Source organism: Anolis carolinensis, chromosome 2 (assembly GCF_035594765.1).
Source record: "Anolis carolinensis isolate JA03-04 chromosome 2, rAnoCar3.1.pri, whole genome shotgun sequence".
Lineage (NCBI taxonomy): Eukaryota > Metazoa > Chordata > Lepidosauria > Squamata > Dactyloidae > Anolis > Anolis carolinensis.
In genome coordinates, this window is record NC_085842.1 from 194280574 (window position 1) to 194300839 (window position 20266).

General features: G+C 41.3%; 1 long non-coding RNA gene across 4 annotated transcripts in view; it reads left to right on the top strand.

The window, feature by feature from the left end:
• Positions 1 to 20266, top strand: part of LOC103277731 (uncharacterized) — a 97856-nt gene that overhangs the window by 60402 nt on the left and 17188 nt on the right. For 2 of the 4 annotated variants that reach the window (XR_010003196.1, XR_010003195.1), the window contains exon 1: positions 17944 to 20183. The exons of 1 other annotated variant lie outside the window; for it this stretch is intronic. This is a non-coding gene — a long non-coding RNA (uncharacterized LOC103277731). Of the gene's footprint in view, positions 1 to 17912; positions 20184 to 20266 lie in introns of those variants that run through there. One more of the 4 variants, XR_010003193.1, reaches the window with a different exon arrangement.

Genomic DNA, 20266 nt, shown 5'->3' on the forward strand with positions numbered 1-20266 from the left:
GGATAATTTGAGATAAGCAGATAACCTGGGATCAGATCCTGGGATATAAGACAGTGTAGATCCAGCCTAAGACAGGGTTTTAAAAAAGCATACGACCACCATCACGTTTCGCATACCTATACCCTATTTATTACATGTATCATAGTTCTAATTGTTTTGTTTTGTTTTATAAAGCTGATAGTCCACATAGATAAGAGATTCCCAAAGTTCGATCCTCAGATGTTAGATTATAATTATCACCCTCTTCCACTATGGGCCGTGCTGACTGCTCTTTCTGGGAGCTGTCCAGCAACATTTGAGGATGCGGGTTTGGAAATCCCTTATCTATTTCAGTCTTCCTCAATGGGAACTGAAGAGCTATTTGCCTCCTGTATATGTGCCAATATGCAACATGGTGTGACTGTTTGAGGACTGGACCCCAGGAGACTAGGGTTTGAATCCCCTTTCTGCCATAGAAGCACACAGAGTGATTATGAGTTAAGCTACACATCAAATGTACAGGAAGCTTCAGTCCTGGACAGACTGCGGATTTGAAGGAGTAGGCTAAATGTCTTTCCAGTCCACAGAAGTAATGTGCTTAGTCCCAAGGAAGGTCTCCTCATTGGCAGTGGCTTTCTTGGAAGCATAAAGTCTCTTTATAACTATGATTATGCCTCTGCTCTACACCTGAGTCTTGGGTGTGATTTCTAAGGAGCTCCAATCTGTGCAAAACTCAGTGCTACTTATAAGATCTAGATCAGTGGTTCTCAAACTGTGGGTCCCCAGGTGTTTTGGCCTAGAACTCCCAGAAATCCCAATCAGTTTACAAGCTTAGATCCATCTAGATCCTATCTAGTGTTCCTGCAGTTCTTGTAGTTTGTGGGTCCCTGACATTTTGCTTTTGCCTTTTGGAGTATCCCTAATTGTTTGCTGTTTGAGCCTGGCCTCATTTCATCCTGGAGTGCTTTTTTGGCTTTTCTCCTAGTGGTTTACCAAACTCTTACCAGACTGTTTTGACGCTCTGTTCTTGGATTCTTCCTAAAGACTATCCTTGACATGCTATGTCTATGTGTTATGAGAGATTTTATTAGCATTGACCGAGGCCAGTTACACCCAGTTACAGCAACCTGCATGATTGGAAACAGGGCTTTGTTGTTTCTTGGCAGGATGGGGCAGTTTCTTTCTGGCTACAAGGTCTTTGAGATCCTGTGGTGCTTATAAGGGCAGAACTGGCTTATATCCCTGCATCTCCTCTGTCTAAGCTCTGAGCTTAGAACTGCACCATTAATCAGCCTCAAAATAATAATGTAAAAGCCATCATGTCCAAATGGCTCCAGTAGCAACTTCTTCCTGATGCAAATAGCAAATTAAGCCCCCAAGTCAGTCTAGATCATTGTTATAGTGGGAGCAAAGGGTTAAACCCCCTCTTTCCACCACCACAGACCTAATAGTGGGACAGATGGGGTAAATATATTTGCTTTTTAAAAACAATTCATGCAAGAGCTAATAGTATCTATGATGTGATGAGCAGCTTTGCCCAAATATGATCCAACAATAATGGGCAAGTGTTTCAAACACTGCTTTTGAGGGATTGTACTACAGAATGAAACAACTTATGATAATTAGAACACAACTCCAAGAGAATTGATGGTTATTATGAAAATCTGAAATTACATTCTAAACAATGGTTAAGAAGTATTATTATTTATAGTACTTTCATGCAAATGTCAATGTATGTGAATGATATTCAAGAAACAGAACAGTTCTTCTTGGCTCTTATCCTCAAACCCCAGGGAGCTTTAAGTTACAGAATATTTTTTAAAATTAAATTAAATTAAAACATGCATATAAACTAAAATTAGGTATTAAAGACATTTATGGTTATGATAAGCAGACATGCTCCTGGGCAATTCCAACCAGATGCAAAGGAAGGCCCAGTAGGGCTCCTCTAACTTTCATATTTGTACACAAGAGGAAATATTGGCAGGTGCTGTTCCCCATGCAGGGACAGAAAAGCTGCCTGTGCTGAAATCCACTGCTATCCACAGGACTCCTGCCCTTCCTTACATCTGGTAATCCTCTCCAAGTCACTTGGTGACAATCAATGGCTGTGTCACTGTGGTGACTAAGTATGTGAATACATGCATGAATATTTGTGTGAACGTGCAAGTGTTCACACACATACATGTAGTTATATGCTTGCATATTTATTTTCTTCTTTAGGAATCCTGCTGTCTCTATTTGGAGAGTCTTTACTATTAAAACACACTTAGCAAAATATGCTCTATAGCAGGCCTGAACAACATCCAGCCCACGGGCCAGATGTGGCCTGCAAAGGTCTTCCCTGAGACCCAAAGGTGAGGCCGGGCTTACCCCTCACCACTTAGCCAAGGAGAAGCTTGAGTGCTTCTCCTTCGGCAGGGAGGGAGGCGGGTGGCCTGCAGATTTTTTTAAAAAAAAATCTTGGCCCATTACAAGGGCCAAGTTGTGCAGGTCTGCTCTATAGCATCACCAAAGGAATACTGTATTGAGGCTGGGAAAGGTACACAAGGAGGGGGGACAACAACCAAAATTAAGCAAAACTCTCCCACAAGGAAAGGCTAAAATTGGGAGTAGACGGGGATTGTCTCACTGGCAACAATGCTTCTTGTTGGGTTTTTTTGACATTTCCTAACAGGCAGTGAAGGAGAACCGCAGTGGTGTAGTGGTTAGCTCTTTTGGACTATGACTCTGGATGAAACTTGCTGGATGATCAAGCCCCTTTGAACCAAGAAAACCCCATGTAGGATTGTCAGACGTCATAAATTACTTGAAGGCACACAACAGCAGCAGCAGCAGCAGCAGTAAAAGCAGGCAGTGGGAGAGGGGATTTACATATACTTATGCAGTGATCAGTAAAATTATTTCTAGCAACACCTGTTCGATAGGGGGCAGAATCCTTCAACCAAAGAGGGGCCAAATAATTCAACAAAAATGACAGCAAGTGTGACTCCTGATCAAGTCTAACCACTCTGTTCCCAAATCACACGGCAGTGGCAATTGATCCAAAAGGTGTATACTTCCAATCTAAGTTTAGTCAAAAGATAAAGTTACCAGCCTCTACTTCTGCACTTTCAGCTGCTGCTCAATATGCAGCCATTGGCAGATATCCATGTTATGAAAAGGTCTGTTGAAACTATATTGGTTTTATCTTCATGCCTGAAGATACAATGGAGATAAAGGTAGAGTCATTTCTCTTGGAAAGGAGCCCCATATTGGAGGTGCTACATGAGAAAACTGTCTGTGTCATAGACTCAAAATGCAACAGGGCCTTCAGATCTCAATTTCTAGGTAGGATCAAATAGGAGGAGGTAGTCCTTCACATATCTTGGCCCAAGCCATTTTTTGCTTCATCAGTTAAAAACAGAACTTTGAACTGAATACAGAAGCAAACTAGAAACGAATGCAGTTGCCTCAAGAGGGGTAATCTATGCATCTATCAGACTGCTTTTTTCCCTAACTGTAGCTTCCAAACTGCAGCATGGCTTGTAATTAAGTAATGGATCACAATGGCCAAGTTGCAGAGTTACTTTCCCCCATTTTCTCCTCCTAACAAACCTGGGAGGAATGTTAGGCTGAGAGAGAATGACTGACCCTATGCCACCCAATAAATATAATGGCTAAGCAGGGTCTTCCAATGGTCACTCAATGCATTAACCATGATATGTCCTGCCTTGCCATGATGATTAGCTGCCACAAAGTGGTGTTTTGCATGCTCTTCTACTGTGGGCAAGAAAGTCTAGAGAGCAACATGGAACAAACCATATGGCAGTGGCAACTGATCCAGAAGGCAGTCCCATTGCTCTCGAAGTAGTTGGTGGTGCATACAAAGAGCAGCTGCTACACAGACTTGAGTTTCAAGCCACCTCCCTTCATGGAGCTCATTGCTCAGGTGAAAGCAGCTGCCTTAAGTTCCAAATTAAACTTTAATTAGTTCCATACTCCTTCTTTAACATCAACAGAATAGGATCCGAAGGTTGCTGTAAATGTTCCTGGGTTGGCCTTGCAGCTGCCAAGTCTGGTGATTTGTGTTTTGAGGTTTCACTGTGGTCTTTTGTTCCATTTATATTACAGAAAACAAAAAGCATTGTGTGTACACCAGTGGCCAAAAGTATGTGCCACAGGCCAAACCCCTGCATACTGTAGCCTTGCCAGCAACAACCCATAGCACGTGGGGAAGCTGCCATTCAGGGGAACACACTTTCCCTCTCTGCAAAATAGCCCAGAGGTTTTCAAGTACTGTATATGCACTGTAGTGCAGCATTATGCCCATCAGAATTTTTCGCTTTCTTGTGCGCCATGGCACTGCAGATCAAGGCAAGGGCATCTAAAAATCAGGGCAACTATGCAGACCTTGGGGAAGGAATTCCATTTTTGACTACAACTCTCAGGACCCCCAGGTGACTGGTGGATTCTGGGAGCTATAGCCGAAACTCTTCTTAACTCTGCAATTAATTACAGTGATTCATCCCAAATTCTTAAAGGGGCATGTCAGAGGCATTCATAATTGACTGTGGATATTTATGCCACAACTCAATCTTCTCTAGATAGCAGATTTTTGTAAAGATGCAAAAATCTGATTGATTTGAAACAACACAAAGATGAAAAAACTAAGCATGGACTTGAGCTTGGATTTTTGTTTGGATGACTTCTTTCATACTTCCTCAACCAATATTCCCAATATAGGTAGAGCAGATCTGGAAGTTCTAGTTAAAAATTAGATTTCTTCATGCAGAATTGTAGATACCAGAGACCATTATGTCTTTAGGAACTCAGTGAGCCAACATGGAGTAGTGGTCTAAGGGCTGAAACATGAGTCCAGAAGTTCAGATTCAAATCTGCCCCCAGCCTGGAAACACAGTGGATGACCTTGAGAAAGTCACTATATTTCAACATCTGACAAAGACATCAAGAAAATGTATTTGAATCAATCATGTAAAGAAAACACTATTAGAGGAACACCATAAATGAATGTCAACCTGAAGTCAAATCGAAACACATGAGCCCCACCATGTGCCAAAGAGGCAACCACAGGCTTCCACTTGTCTTCCTGGGGGCATCAGAAGTCATGTTTCCCAATTAAGCTTATGATCTTTACTAGCCCATACTTTCCTTCCTGGACAACCACAATAATGCTCAATCCCAAACTCTCAATTTTCCTGATTTTCCTTCTTCAAAGCATGTGTCAAGAATTATAAGGGATATGTTGTTCTTTCCCTCTGGCAGCTAAAGGTATTGGGCCCTGGGATTTCCTTAGAAATCATTGTAGGCTATCACTCATGGCCAAGTATGATTTTCTTCCAGAAGTAGACTCTTGGTGGTGGGTCCATAAGTGAAGGTAGATACCGATTCTGGATCTGCATGATCTTTCAGAAAGAAGATATTGATTTCCAGGTAAAAGATAAGGGTTTGCTTGATACACCTTCCTCTTGGCTTGTTTCTCCCTTTTGCCCTTTATTCGTGCCTCTTCAAAATCCATAGTACTGGTGTTAATAATAATAATACAATAAAACTTTATTTATATACCGCTCTATCTTCCCGAAAGGACTCAGGGCGGTTTCCAACGTAAGTACAAACAACATACACTAACTTAAAACAACAAAATAGGCACATTGTTAAAACAAAACAAAACAATTCAGTTAAAATAGACAATAAGTAAAATAAACAATCACAATAAAAACCTTCGAGCAATTGGTAACAGCTGACCTCCAGTTAGAGCGCTCGAGGGTCAGGGCTTCCCAGTTTTTGGTGTTTATGCCACATTTTTCTAGGTTAGCTAAGCCCATCCTTCTCTTTTGCTGTCCATCGACATTCCACTTCTGTTCTTGAGCTGAGAATAAAGTAACCGCTTTGGGAGATGGTGATCAGGTATTCGGACAACATGGCTAGTCCAGCAAAGTTCATGGGGAAGAATCATTGCTTCAGTGCTGGTAGTCTTTGCTTCTTAGAGAATGCTGATATTTGTCCACCTGCCTTCCCATGAGATTTGTAGGATTTTTTTGAAGGCAACGCTGACAGAATATTTACACAAATCGAGTGTCACATTTGTAGATGGTCCATTTTTTCACAGACATACAATAGAGCTGGAAGGATAGGTAAAGGTAAAGGTTTTCCCGACTTTAAGTCTAGTTGTGTCTGACTCTGAGGGCTGGTGCTCATCTCCATTTCTAAGCCAAAGACACCATAGACACCTCCAAGGTCATGTGGCCAGCATGACTGCATGGAGTGCTGTTACCTTCCCGCCAGAGCGGTACCTATTGATCTACTCACATTTGAATGTTTTCGAACTGCTAGTTGGCAGAAGCTGGGGCTAACAGCGGGAGCTCACCCCACTCCCCAGATTCAAACCACTGACCTTTCGGTCAGCAAGTTCAGCAGCTCAGTGGTCTAATCTGCAGCGCTACTGTGGGCTCCACAAGTTGGAAGGATAGTAGCTTTATAAACAAGCATCTTGGTATCCCTATGAATGTCATGATCCTCACATACTCAGTTTCATTAAAAAATATACTGCACTTGCAAAGCTCAAATGATGTTGTATTTCATCATCAATGTTGGATTTTGTGGGAAAGTGGCTGCCATAGGTAGCAGAAATGGTCAGAGTTTTCGAGTGTTACACCATTAGGCTTTATTTCTGGCATTGCAGAGAGATTGGTTGGTGCCTGCTGGTAGAGCACTTTTGTTTTCTCAGTATTAAGTGAGAGACCAAGCTTTTCATATGCTTCCACTATGTTTAAAGTGGCCTGTAGGTCTTCCTCTGAATGAGCACATATATTATCATCAGCATATTAGAATTCTGTAACAGAAGTTGTTGTGACCTGACTTTTGGCTTTCAGCCTGCTGAAGTTAAAGAGCTTGCCATCTGTTCAATATGTGATTTCAATACCAATGGGAAGCTTCCCATCAACAAGGTGGGAACAAATCATGGCTATGGAGATGGAAAATAAGAACTAACCAACTCACGTCAGCTGTCCAGATCCAATTTATGTACAGTAGAGTCTCACTTATCCAACACTCGCTTATCCAACATTCTGGATTATCCAACGCATTTTTGTAGTCAATGTTTTCAATATATCATGATATTTTGGTGCTAAATTCATAAATACAGTAATTACTACATAGCATTACTGAGTATTGAACTACTTTTTCTGCCAAATTTGTTGTATAACATGATGTTTTGGTGCTTAATTTGTAAAATCATAACCTAATTTGATGTTTAATAGGCTTTTCCTTAATGCCTCCTTATTATCCAACATATTCGCTTATCCAACATTCTGCAGGCCCGTTTATGTTGGATAAGTGAGACTCTACTGTATCACTTTAAGGTTGGTTATAGGAAACAAAAGAAGCTCTGTTTTTTTTAAAGCTATCCAGAAAGTAAAATGTAGCAATGGCTACTTAAGATAAGGACCCATCTATTGATGGGGGAGGTCCACCATGAACCCATCTCTAAAACATAATGAACACCAACCTTGCGTAAATGGGTTTCAATAGGAATCGTTCCCCCCCTTCCCAATTCTGTATTATAATTTTATTTATATTTCACAGATATTCCAGCCAAGGACCTAATATGACTCCCAACATAAATTAAAACAAAATACAAGAAAAACTAATCCTCATAATAATAAAAAAATAACTGTCTTCAGTGCCCTGGAAATCTACCTACTTATTTTATCCAGTGTGCCTTGCCCCTTCCTGATGAATGTAAGGTACTGATTTAGCCCATTCACTACTAGATCCTAGAAAGTAGTACAGTAGAATCTCACTTATCCAACATAAATGGGCTGGCAGAATAAGCAAAAATGTTGGATAATAAGAAGGTATTAAGGAAAAGCCTATTAAACATCAAATAATGTTATGATTTTACAAATTAAGCACCAAAACATCATGTTTTACAACAATTCAACAGAAAAAGCAGTTCAATGCGTGGTAATGTTATGTAGTAATTACTGTATTTACAAATTTAGCGCCAAAACATTGCAATGTATTGAAAACATTGACTACAGAAATATTGACTACTCAAAGGCAGGCTGCATTGGATAATACAGAATGTTGGATAAGCGAAGGTTGGATAAGTGAGACTCTACTGTAGTTGCAAAGTTTATTTAATTTAGTTAAATTATTTTATTTAGTTGACGCAAAGTATGCTTCCTCCCGCTGTTATTGGACTACCCTAGCATCTGTCATCATTGGTTATGACAGCTAGGGCCCATTATTACTAAAGATACCCCCCCCCCCCCCGCCCTCACTGTGCATAGCCAAGGTTTATGTGCTAGCTTCCCTGAACTGCTCAGCTAGTCAGGGGCAGGTGTGTCGCTAACCAAATGTTTAGCCTGATGCTCTTATTAAAGAAACATTTTAAAAACAGGGTGCATCTTAAAATCAGATGTGCACCTTATCTATTTTTTGTTGTTAGTGATGGTACTGGACTTAGTATGAGTCTCACATACTAAGTTTACCATTCTAATTTAATGGTAAATTAGAATCAAGAAATATAGTAAGGATGAACCATGTTTCCAAAAATGGGTGTTGGATAAAGATCACAGAAATCAAGGTAGCTCTGGCCATGAGTTTGCAAGATGGGAGGAGGGCTGTTGATGCTATTATTATTAGTAACAGCAGCATCGTTTTCTATTTTTTTTTTTTATGACTGCCTCTCTAGGAAACTGTGTTTCAACTTCCCATAGCATTTGTGCCCTACTTTGTGCTGGTAATGGACCGTAATAAAGTGTTGTTGTTGTTGTTGTCCTTGTATTAGCATTCCCACCTCTTCTTACAGAAGGAGGCAGGACAAGGTTTCTTGGAGGTCTCCCATTTATAGGATTGTCATTTGTTGAAGCCAACTTGAGGTCAAATAGCAACAACCAGAGGAGCCACAGAAAGCCCGAAAGGATTACCCTTTGCACCTACTGATCCAGAAAAGGCTTTTCACCCTTTGCAGAGTTAAGAGCTGACCTGAAATGGATAGAACAAAGGAAGTGTGATTTAGACAAAGAAAGAGGGAAAGAAGGGGTGATGGGAAAAAATGCAGGGAAGAGGTGGACCAAAAAGTGAAAACTGAAGTTGAGTAGGCTACAAATGAAGCTGTGGGGATGAGAACCAGAGCTGTAAATACCTAGAAGTTTTCTCTGCCAACCATGAACTTTGGGTCCCAGCCAGAATATCTTTGCATTGGAAGCAAAAGATGGAAAGAGTCAAAGTTTGATTTGTTTGTGAGCTGGAACCGTGGCATCCCGGTCTGAAAACGGTCATCAAGGCACCTCATCTGTTGTGACACCCATTTCTCCCATCCCCACTGGGCAGACTTAGCTCTTCTCCAATGGGAAGAGTTAAAGCGCTCCTGACATTTGGTGAAGCAAAAGGCAAATAGATCCCTAAAACCTATGAAAGCCTCAGCCTGAGCACCCAGCCAAAACCAACTTTCTCTTCTAGCCAATAGACGTGTTCAAATAGATATTATAGGGAGGATATAAAACCAGGGTGAACTTTGAATCCAACCCCAAGCCCCCGTGATAGATTTTCTACAACTGCAGACTTTTGGAAGCAATTTGCAGAAATGTGCTGTTAAAAAATATTGGCAAAAGTTAAGAACAAAGAAAAGAAGAAAGACTGAAACGAAATAGTGGAGAGGGAGGGGAAAGGGGGGAAGAGAGAGAAGAGCAATTGGACCATAAAGGGGGGAAGGGGATTGCCAAAGCCAAATAGATTTATAGACTGTGAGTGATGAGGGAGGGGACAGGCCTTGCGAAGTTAGGAGAGAGAGGGAAGATGGAAAAGGGCCAGGAGCAAGCTATCCTCGGCCTTGGACAGATAGAAACCGATTGGGTTTCTTTTCTTTTCTTTTTTTGAGGGGGAGCTGACTTGGGCCCAGTTTTGGGGGTCCTGAACCCTCCTTGCTCTCCCTCTCCAGGTCTTTAGGGCCTCTAGGGGACTCCCCCCCCCCAATTTGGAGCCAAGGTCTGAGGACGGCTCCAAATTGAAGCCGGCTCCTCGCAGTGGGCGCCGCCAAAACTCCAGGATTGGAGAAGGAGGGAGGGAAGGAGTTGGGGGTGGAAGAGAGAGGTGTTTTTGGCCAGGATCCCAGTGCGGAGGTTGGTGTGCCGGAATGGATGGGGCCTGCTGCTGCTGCTGGAAGGAAGCGAGTGTTTCCACTTTGGAAAATAGAGTGTGTTCAGTGTGTATGTATTTGTGCATCCTCATGCATGCGTACGTGCACCCATGTGGCACTTCTCTGACTTGACAGTACAAGAGTTCAAGGGACTAAGAGGCTGCTCCAATACCAGGACAGGCTGGCTTTAACCACTGGGCAACCCTGAAGTGGTAGTGTGTGTGGGTTGTGTGCATTCCAATTGCCTGTTGGCTTAGGGAAACCCTATGGATTCCATAGGTCTTCATGGGAAAGCTATACTCAGCGATGATGCCAGTTCCTTCCTCTGAAATATAGCCTACATTACAGCTAAACTGAGATTCATTGGCAGTCTCCCAGTCAAGTACTCGCCAGGGCTGATCCTGCTTAGCTTCCAAAATCAGACAGATCCAATGGCCATTGGGTACAGTATTTAGGCCCCATAGCAATCATGATGGGGGAGATTTTCAGCTGTTGTTTTTGCATCTCCAAACAGGCGCAGGGAAGAGATGTTTGGAAATTCCGCAAAGGACAGAACAGAGCTTCCAACCATTTCATGTTGGTGACACACTTTTTAGATAAGCATCCATTTGCAACACAGTAATTCAGTTTTACTAGCAAACGGACATACTTTTGGTATTGGCATACAGCGATGTGTCTGCAGCAAACAATGCAATAATACTTGTACTCAGAAAGAGTGGGATTCCGCTCTAGTTGATCCTACCATGTGTGTGCGCAGGCAAAGCAAAGAGTAGCTGCCTCAGTGGTCATTTACTGAACAACAAATAAAGAAAGGGGGGAGCAGATAAGCCTGCTTTACTCTAAGCATGTTAAAAAAGCATAGATCTATATCTTCAGCCACCGAAATTGAAATCATAGGAAAAATGAAGTCTTGTGAAACAAAAAGCATCCCTTAGATGCCTTCCGGAATAAGACTTCAAGTGATTTCTAGGAGGTATTTTTGTTTACTGAGACAAGGTTTACCTGACCTAGTGATTTTATTTCATATATCTATGTTGTTAGTTTTGAATGAAATGTTTGCTAAAACACATTGAATTCTCCTTCTTTTATTGTGCTGGAAACTATCCCTGTTCTTTCAATGTAATTTCTCCCTCTGTGCCTAATTTTCTGTTAAAGAAGTAATGCACAGGAATACTTTGTATTCATAAAGTGAGGCATAACTGGAATATAGTTTTGAAGGGTTCATAGCAATAATTCCCACCAAATAGAAGCAACTCCTCTACCACTCAAAAAAGATTCCCAAAGTGAGAAGAAGTGACATTTAGGGGGTTTGGCCCTTCTCCCTAGATCCAGGAGAGGCTGAAATGGTGCGGTGAGATCTTCCATGCTCCACTGTGTATCCATGCCTGTAATAAGGCAGCTGAAATCACATCTTTCTTAAATGTGAGGCTTCCGTTTGCTGGGGCCAGATCCACTGTTGGGCATTTGGAGTTGCACAAGACATAATATCATCTTTGAAAGTTCTTTTTTAGAAGCAAATGAACATGTTTTCAAAAAAAAAACCCATTTGCTGGGCATTTGGGAGTTAAATTCTGGCTGTAATATGGTTTTGGTTGTTGTTTTATTTAGTTTTAAATGGCAGGTTTAAAAAAACATTTTAACTAGTTTGAAATGTTTATCCTGTATATGGCTTTATAGATATATTTGGATGCAAAGAGAATGAAACGCAATTTGGAAACATGGTCATTAAAAATGAATAAACCGACATCAAATCAGAATAGTGTCACAGAGTGGAAAAGGAGGAAAATTCAGACACCTTAAGAAACTGACTTAAAGCAGAAATATAGTAGTAATGTTTAATGTGGAAATGCTCCTCACGATGTCAAGTCTCCAAGGAGATTCCAAAAATGCAGTTATGTTGATCCATTTCAAAAATCCAAATTGAGCTGTTTTGACTTCCAACAGAAGTGTGTCTTTTGTAAAACTAATTGGATTTAAGGAACTGTACAAGATCAGAAAATCGCAAAAGATTCTGCATGACAACATGGACAGCATACAATTCCATATTGCAGTATGGGGAGAAAGTCATTCTTTCCTCCAATCAGCTGTTATGAGGACTATAACTGTAACTTGGGGGGAGCCAAGGGAGCCTGATGTGGGCTGTCAGGGGATGGATGACATCATTGTTCTTGTCGAACAAAATGTCTCAGTATTTTGACCCTGTGAGCACCAGCTCCATTACAGCTTTGATTTTAGGAAAAAATACAGAAATTTGCTACATTTGTTCCCCCACTATACTGTTAACTAGGGGAAATGACTTGTTTCTGAGTGGCACATTCCATGTGTCCTGTTTGTTTCAGCAGCGCTTGTACAGAAATTCCTACTGGATTATATCCGTTATAGTTAACATTTCAACCAAACCACATTTTAGATGGGGAGGGGACATGGGTAAGGACTGCTCTTCTAAGATCCTCTCATCCACTAATCATGTCTGCTAACAGCCGCTCAGCCTTTCCCTCCTATTTTCTCTCTCCCCCTCCACTTCCCTAACTTTCTTTTTTCTCCTCTCCCTTTCTTTAATTAAAACCGGATTTTGCTGCTAGCCTGCCCAGGAATGAGGCATGGAAACCATTACGCTGACTTATTGTTTCAGAACTTTCCCAAACTGCAGGTTATTAGAAGGAATAATCTCTCATTCGAACACACGATGCAAACCTGGGGGAGGCACAGCCTTGTCTTTATAGCCTTTTGGGGCGGAGGGAGGCAGCAGCTCTTTTGGGGGGGAGGGGGTTTCCAGGTTGCCAGGTCAAGTGGTAGTCCAGTTCCAGCCAGTGCAGGCTCAGTAGAGACCCCAAGAAAAGCCAGGTCTCCAAGAAATCAAGAGCTTTTAAGGGGCTGCAGTCTTTGGGGTATGACCTTGCACAAAACACTAGCCAAGGACCACACCCTCCTTGCCGTCTTCCGGAAATTAGACATTTGAGACAAAAATGAACTGCTAAAATCCTGACAACTGAGAGCAGCTAAATTGCTCCAGGAGACATGGCAGGCCTTGCCATCCAGCAAAGGGAGGCAGTGGCATGTCTTCTAACTGTCCCAGTTTGGCACGGACAGTCCTGATTAGTCTTTTTTCCTCTTAACCTTTTCAGATGCTTTAAAAATGTCTCAGTTCATTTCTCCTCCTCCTGCATTTCTTTTTTTGTTCCTGACTTATGTTACAAATGTTGCAAACGGAGAAAGGAGGAGGCAAAATATTACTGTTCCCAACAGACTCAGGCAAAAGTAAACCGCTGCAGCTCCTAGCTGGTGCCTTCTTTAGTGACCTTCTGACTAGTATTTGATGTTGGTGAGCCACATGCGTTCTGTCACCTGTGAAACAGGGGTCTCAGACCACAGGCCCTCGGAGGTCCTAGCACAAAACGCTGCAACCAGATGGTTAACCAATCTGGCTACAGGGAACACAAAGCTCAATTGTTGCAATTGCTCCACTAGCTCTAGGCCTAATTCAAAGCACTGTCAATGACCTAAAAAGCCCTACACAGCTCAGGTTCAGGGTATTATCCCATATGGGTCCATATAGGCAATGAGATTCTCATATAAGCTCTTCTTTCAATCCCATTGCTTTCACAGATGGTGATTCAAAAGGGCCTTCTTGGTTGCTGTCCACAGCTTCCAAGGATGGCTTCCTTGCTGTTCCTCCAACCAAAGACACGCCCCCCCCCCCAAATATTTATTTATTTATTTACTATATTCCTACCCTGGTCTTCTCACCCCAAAGAGGGCTCAGAGCAGCTTACAGTTATGCTTCTGGAACAGAAGATTTTTAAGGAAAGAGCTTTTAAGAAGGTATTGTTTCAATTGTACAATTTTTAGACTTCTAAACATTTTAAAAATATGTTTACATTGCTTTTTCATAATTTAATTCTGGCCACCAACCCCCCCCCCCCATTTTTGTTACGTGTGTTTAAATAAGAAAATGTACTTTATAAAGAATGAATTATGTATAAATGCATGTTCTTATGGAACAATAAAAAAAAGATCAACTTTAAAATGGTAGAAGCACAAAGTTGTGGCAAGGAAGAACAAAGCACAAAGTGAAGAGGTAGAAGCATCATTTTCATCATACTGTGCTTGTTCCAGCTTTCCTCCCACTCTTGCTCTTTCTCCTTCTCCTTCTCCTTCTCTCCAAGAAGCTAAACATACCAGGAATAAAAACCACACAAAATCATCTAACCCAAAGTTTCTTAAAGTGGACAAAAGCACGAGGCACAGAGGCTGCTCTCTTGAAGCCCTAAAGCCCTGTATTCTTGTGCCAGTGCTCCCTCGGGCACGGGCTCTTGACTCAAAACTCTGCTCTTATGTCAAAGTGAGCCCTGGGCCAAGCAATGACTCTTACCTCAAAACTCTCTTAAGTCACTCTTAAGTCAAGGTTCCACTGTATTAGAACAGTACATGTTGAATATCCCTTATCTGAAACGTTTGGGACCAGAAATGTTTTGGATTTTTTAGGATTTGGGGATATCTGTATTTGCATAGACATAGTAAGATATCTTGGAGATGGGATACAAGTCCAAACATGAAATTCATTTATGTTTCATATACACCTCGGACACATAGCCTACAGGTATTTTTTATTCACTATTATTAATAATTATGTGCATGAAACAAAGTTTATGTACATTGAACCACCAGAAAAGAAAGGTTTCAGTATCTTTGCCACCCATGTGAGTGATTCTGGAGTATTTTGGAAATCAGAATTCCAGATGCTCACTCTGTATTCAATATTTACAAGATAAAAACACAATTAAAGTTTCAAAACACAATGTCTATTTTATTATTTTTAAAGGCAGTACCCTTTCAGTAAAATCTATTTTTGTAACAGTCAGTCAGTTACTGAATACTTTTGCTCACAAAATATTGCAGATGTTTTGCATTCAGAGCAAAAAGGGATACATAGAAATCTTGTTCCGCCGCCACTTCATCGGTTGTTTTTATGCCACAATGGTTGATTGCACTCAGCTAAACTATGCAAATGAGCTGTGGCCCTCTGGCTCCAGTTTCACCCAAATTATCACTAAACCAGTTACCCTTGTCTAGTGCCAGGCATATCGCCATTGCCCACTCTTTTCTGAAAGTCGAGCACTTGGCGAAAGAACCCCCAAGTAAGTGATCCTAGCTGCTAAAAGCTATTAAAAATGAAAGAAGGACATGGACATGTTTGAGCAAAGCTAGAATGTTTAGCTTCTCCTGTAAGCTTACGTACATTATTACATTGCAACAAGAACTTTGAAAAGTTAGGTTTGGACTATATTTCCCAGAAACTCTTAGGTAATACAACTGCTGAAAGTAATTTTTTTCGTGCTCTGACTGTTTGACTCTGCTTATCATCTCCATCCAAAGACTCTCCTCCCTATTGCCCTTGAATAAAATGACTGCATACTTTTCTCCCCTGAAAATGAATCACTGAAGGCTGCTTCTTCTCAAAGGCAGGCAAAGGCACTCGAAATGTGTGTGTGTGTGTGTGTGTGTGGTTTTGTTTGAAGTGGGGCTGGGTAAGATTGACAGGCAAGTCAATACGAATTTTGTGTTCCTTCAGATCCTTTACAATCTTGGAAACCAAGAAGGGCCAGGCCTGGTTAAAACTCAGATCTGGGACTGCCAATGAATACTAGGTACTGTAGGCTATGTTTTAGAGGAAGGAAATGACAAAACGTTTGAGTATTCATAGGGTTGTCATAAGCTGACAGGTGACGTGAAGACACACACACACAGAGTCAAAACACAGAATGAAAGCAAATGAGGTTTGAACCCCACAGAGGGCCAACAAAAACCCACTGGCTAATCTTGGGCAAGTCACACTCTTTTGGTTTCAGAGAGAGATAATAATAATAATAATAATAATAAGAAGAAGAAGAAGAAGAAGAAGAAGAAGAAGAAGAAGAAGAAGAAGAAGTACCACCTCCCAACAGCAAAGAACTGGTGGGATCACAAACCTACAAAAGTATTGGAAAATGAGCACGCAAAGATACTGTGGGACTTCCGAATCCAGACTGACAAAGTTCTGGAACACAACACACCAGACTTCACAGTTGTGGAAAAGAAAAAGGTGATGTTGCCATCCCAGGTGACAGTCGCATTGACGAAAAACAACAGGAAAAACTCAGCCTCAAGACTGAACTTCAAAGACTCTGGCAGAAACCAGTACAGGTGGTCCCGGTGGTGATCGGCACACTGGGTGCCATGCCAAAAGATCTCAGCCAGCATTTGGAAACAATAGACATTGACAAAATTACGATCTGCCAACCTCAAAAGGCCACCCTACTGGGATCTGCGCGCATCATCCGAAAATACATCACACAGTCCTAGACACTTGGGAAGTGTTCGACTTTTGATTTTGTGAAATGAAATCCAGCATATCTATCTTGTTTGCTGTGTCATACAATAAAATAATAATAATAATAATAATAATAATAATAATAATAACAACAACCTTTTGAACATAGGTTTGCCTTAAAAGCAATACAAGTGAGAAGCATATGAAGGCACAAAACAAAAACACAGAATACAGTGAATAACACTATGTAACAAAATTTGAAATGAAATTCTGTTCCTGGTTTGAAAGTGTTATTTCCTGTTTAATTGTGTGGTACATACTTTGAAAGTACAGTAGAGTCTCGCTTATCCAACTTTCAATGTTCTGTATTATCCAATGCAGTCTGTCTTTTAGTAGTCAGTGTTTTTGTAGTCAATGTTTTCAATACATTGTGATATTTTGGTGCCAAATTCATAAATTCAGTACTTACTACATAACGTTACCGTGTACTGAACTGTCTTTTCTGTCAGTTTGTTGTAAAACATTATGTTTTGGTGCTTAATTTGTAAAATCATAACATAAATTGATGTTTAATAGGCTTTTCCTTAATCTCTCATTATTACCCAACATTTTTGCTTATCCAACATTCTGCCGGCCCGTTTATGTTGGATAAGCGAGACTCTACTGCAGTTGTTATACTCCAGAAACTTCATTTTTGTGGCTGCCACAAACCATGTTGAATTGGTTGAGACTCTATGATATTCATCGAAAAACTATAGCAAAATGTGTTGCAGGATGTGCCGCAAAAACAAAAGGTTTTGCAGTTTAATAAACATTTTTCCATGCTTTTTATGATAGAAACAACTGGGAAATGACATTTATAACCCAGGAAGAAAAATTGTGTTATATAGTGTTATTTTCCTTTCATCCAAATTGACCAATAGTCAATTGGCTTCACTATCCCCTCCAAATCTCTTATGTGATAGTGATTATTAAGCAGTGAAATCACCCACCTGACTACTTGCATGTGAGAGCTATGATAGAAACAATTATGCTAGAAACAATTAAAAAATTACATTTATAACCCAGGAACAAAAATTGTGTTACATAGTGTAATAGTACCAATAATATCACAAGTGGTTTACAATGTGACTATCTTGAAGAGAATGCCTAAATAAAGGGTAAATCCATGAGATCTCATTTAAAAAATGCAACGCTGGATATAAACTAGGACACTACTGATTGATAGTTACTTAGGGAATGCAGTGTCTGAGCATTTCAGGGTTATTCAGACCCCCAGTCAAGCTCCTCTTCCACCCCCTGCTCTGAGGTCTATGAGGACAAGCACTAATGGTGACTTCTGACTAGGCCCCTGCAACTGCTGGAGATAAGCGTACTGTGTGCTTGACAAGCCTAGATTTTATTACACTAGAGCAATGAGTCTCAACCTGTGGATCCCCAAGTGTTTTGGCCTACAACTCCCAGAAATCCCAGTCAGTTTACCAGCTATTAGGTTTTCTGGGAGTTGAAGGCCAAAACATCTGGGGGGACACAGGTTGAGAATCACTGCACTAAAGTTTGGGAAGGTCATCTAAAGGAGGACTTCCTTAATGTTTTCCATTTATGACCTCTTTGCTCCTGATAATTTTTTTACGCAATCCCAGGTTTATAGGTATATTAAAAAGATATAAAAATGAAACATCTCTGCAGAAGATGCTTCAGCTATACTCCATGAAAAGGAAAAGCAGTCTGCTTAGCAAGCCTTCCAAATGCCGATGTATTATCAGTAAATGTTTGATTTCATACCTCTTTTATATATTCTTGGGCAAAAAAGGATTTCAAGTTGAAAAGGTTTTAAGAAGCTCTGAGCTAGATCACATGTATCAAACTCAAGGTCCATGAGCTTAATCTGGCCTGCCATGTCACTTTATGTGGCCCTCCAGATGCCAGACCACAAGTCCTGTACTCCTCATCATTAGACATCATGACTAGAGCTGATGGGAGTTATGGTACAGTAACACCTGGAAGGGTACAGTTTGTTTTGTGTAGTCAGGGCAGTGGGGTTTGAATTTAAATACAAGGCTCGTGGATAAGATCTGGAGACCATGCCCTAGGAGGAGCATCTTAAATAACTGGGTATGTTTAGCCTGCAGAAGAGAAGGTTGAGAGGAGACATGATAGCCTTGTATAAATATGTGAAAGGGAGTCATCAAGAAGAGGGAGCAGGTTTGTTTTCTGCTGCCCTTGAAACTAGGACTCAGAGCAATGGGTTCAAATTGCAGGAAAGGAGATTCCACCTGAACATTAGGAAGAATTTCCTGGCTGTAGGAGCTGTTCAGCAATGGAACTCTTTGACTCGGAGTGTGGTGGAAGCTCCTTCCATGGAAACTTTTAAACAGAGCCTGGATGGCTATCTGTCAAGGATACTTTGTGCTTTTCTTGCATGGTAGGGGGTTGGACTAGATGGCCCATGTGGTCTCTTCTAACTTTATTCCATGATATGATGTCTGCATTAAAAATATCCTTCAACCTTTTTATAGAACTACATTTAACTATATGTGTTTACAAAATTTTAGCAATGTTTGTGTGTTTGGACTGCTGTGACCTGCCTTGAGCCACGAGGAGAGGCGAGGAAGAAATACGATTATCATTATCATTAATTAATAACATTAACCTTTCACCCACAGAGACGCAAGTGCTGTTAGGTTGTAATTCTCATTATCCCCAGGCTGCATAGTGCATAATCAAAAATTATGGGAGTTGTCATTCAATAACATCTGAGGATTCAAACTGGGGGGAAACTAAAAAGCACCGACAACTATGTTAAAAAGATTACAGTCGACCTTTTGTATCCACAGATTCTCCATCCACAGATTCAATGGCCCTTTGAAGACAACCATAAGGCTGGTGTGGTTCTTGGTGAAAATTAATTATACACTACTGAGCTAGATGTTTGGCAGTGGGGAGCTTTTTTCCCCTGTGTCAGGATAAACTGCAAGTCGCTTCTGGTGTGAGAGAATTGGCCGTCTGCAAGGACGTTGCCCAGGGGGCACCCGGATGTTTTGATGTTTTTACCATCCTTGTGGGGGGACTTCTCTCATGTCCCCACATGGAGCTGGAACTGATAGACGGAGCTCATCCGCGCTCTCCCAGGAATGGATTCGAACCAGCACCCTTCAGGTCAGCAACCTGACAGTCCTTCAAGTCAGCAGTCCTGTCGGTACAAGAATTTAACCCACTGCGCCACCGGGGGCTCTGCAGGGGAGCTGCCATAGTTATTGCCTTCCAAGATTGAAAGAGGTTGTGAGTGGAAAAATTTAGATCAATTTAGATCAACCTTTTGTCCTCCAAAAGTCTGAGGTTGCAGGTCACAGAATTCCTGTAGGCTGGCAATATTGGCTGAAACTCCTGGCCATCAAGGTCCAAACCACAGGGACCTAGGTGGCTATCAAGTGATGTAGGTTTCTGATATTCTGCAGTGTTGTATAAATTGACTCATTTATTTGAGCCATCTACATCTACAATACCAGTTGTATGCTGCATTTATGACATAATACCTAGGTGATGGCGTATGTCCACAGGGGTCTGTTGGGTAGTGTGCACCCATGGCAACACCATTGTCTTCCATCCATCCCAGCTGAGCAAATTATTGCAGTCCTTTCCTTGAAAGGGGATGTATCAGACCCTGGAGTCAGCAACTCGACTCCTGTGCAATAGCACCTCCTGGTGTGCATATCTGGAGAAGCAGCAGGGAGAGAAAGAACAGTGTAGGTAAGAAAGAGAGAGGAAGGAAGTTTGAAAATGGAGAAAGGATACTCTACTCTCCCTTTTCCTCTCCTGACTGAGGCACACAC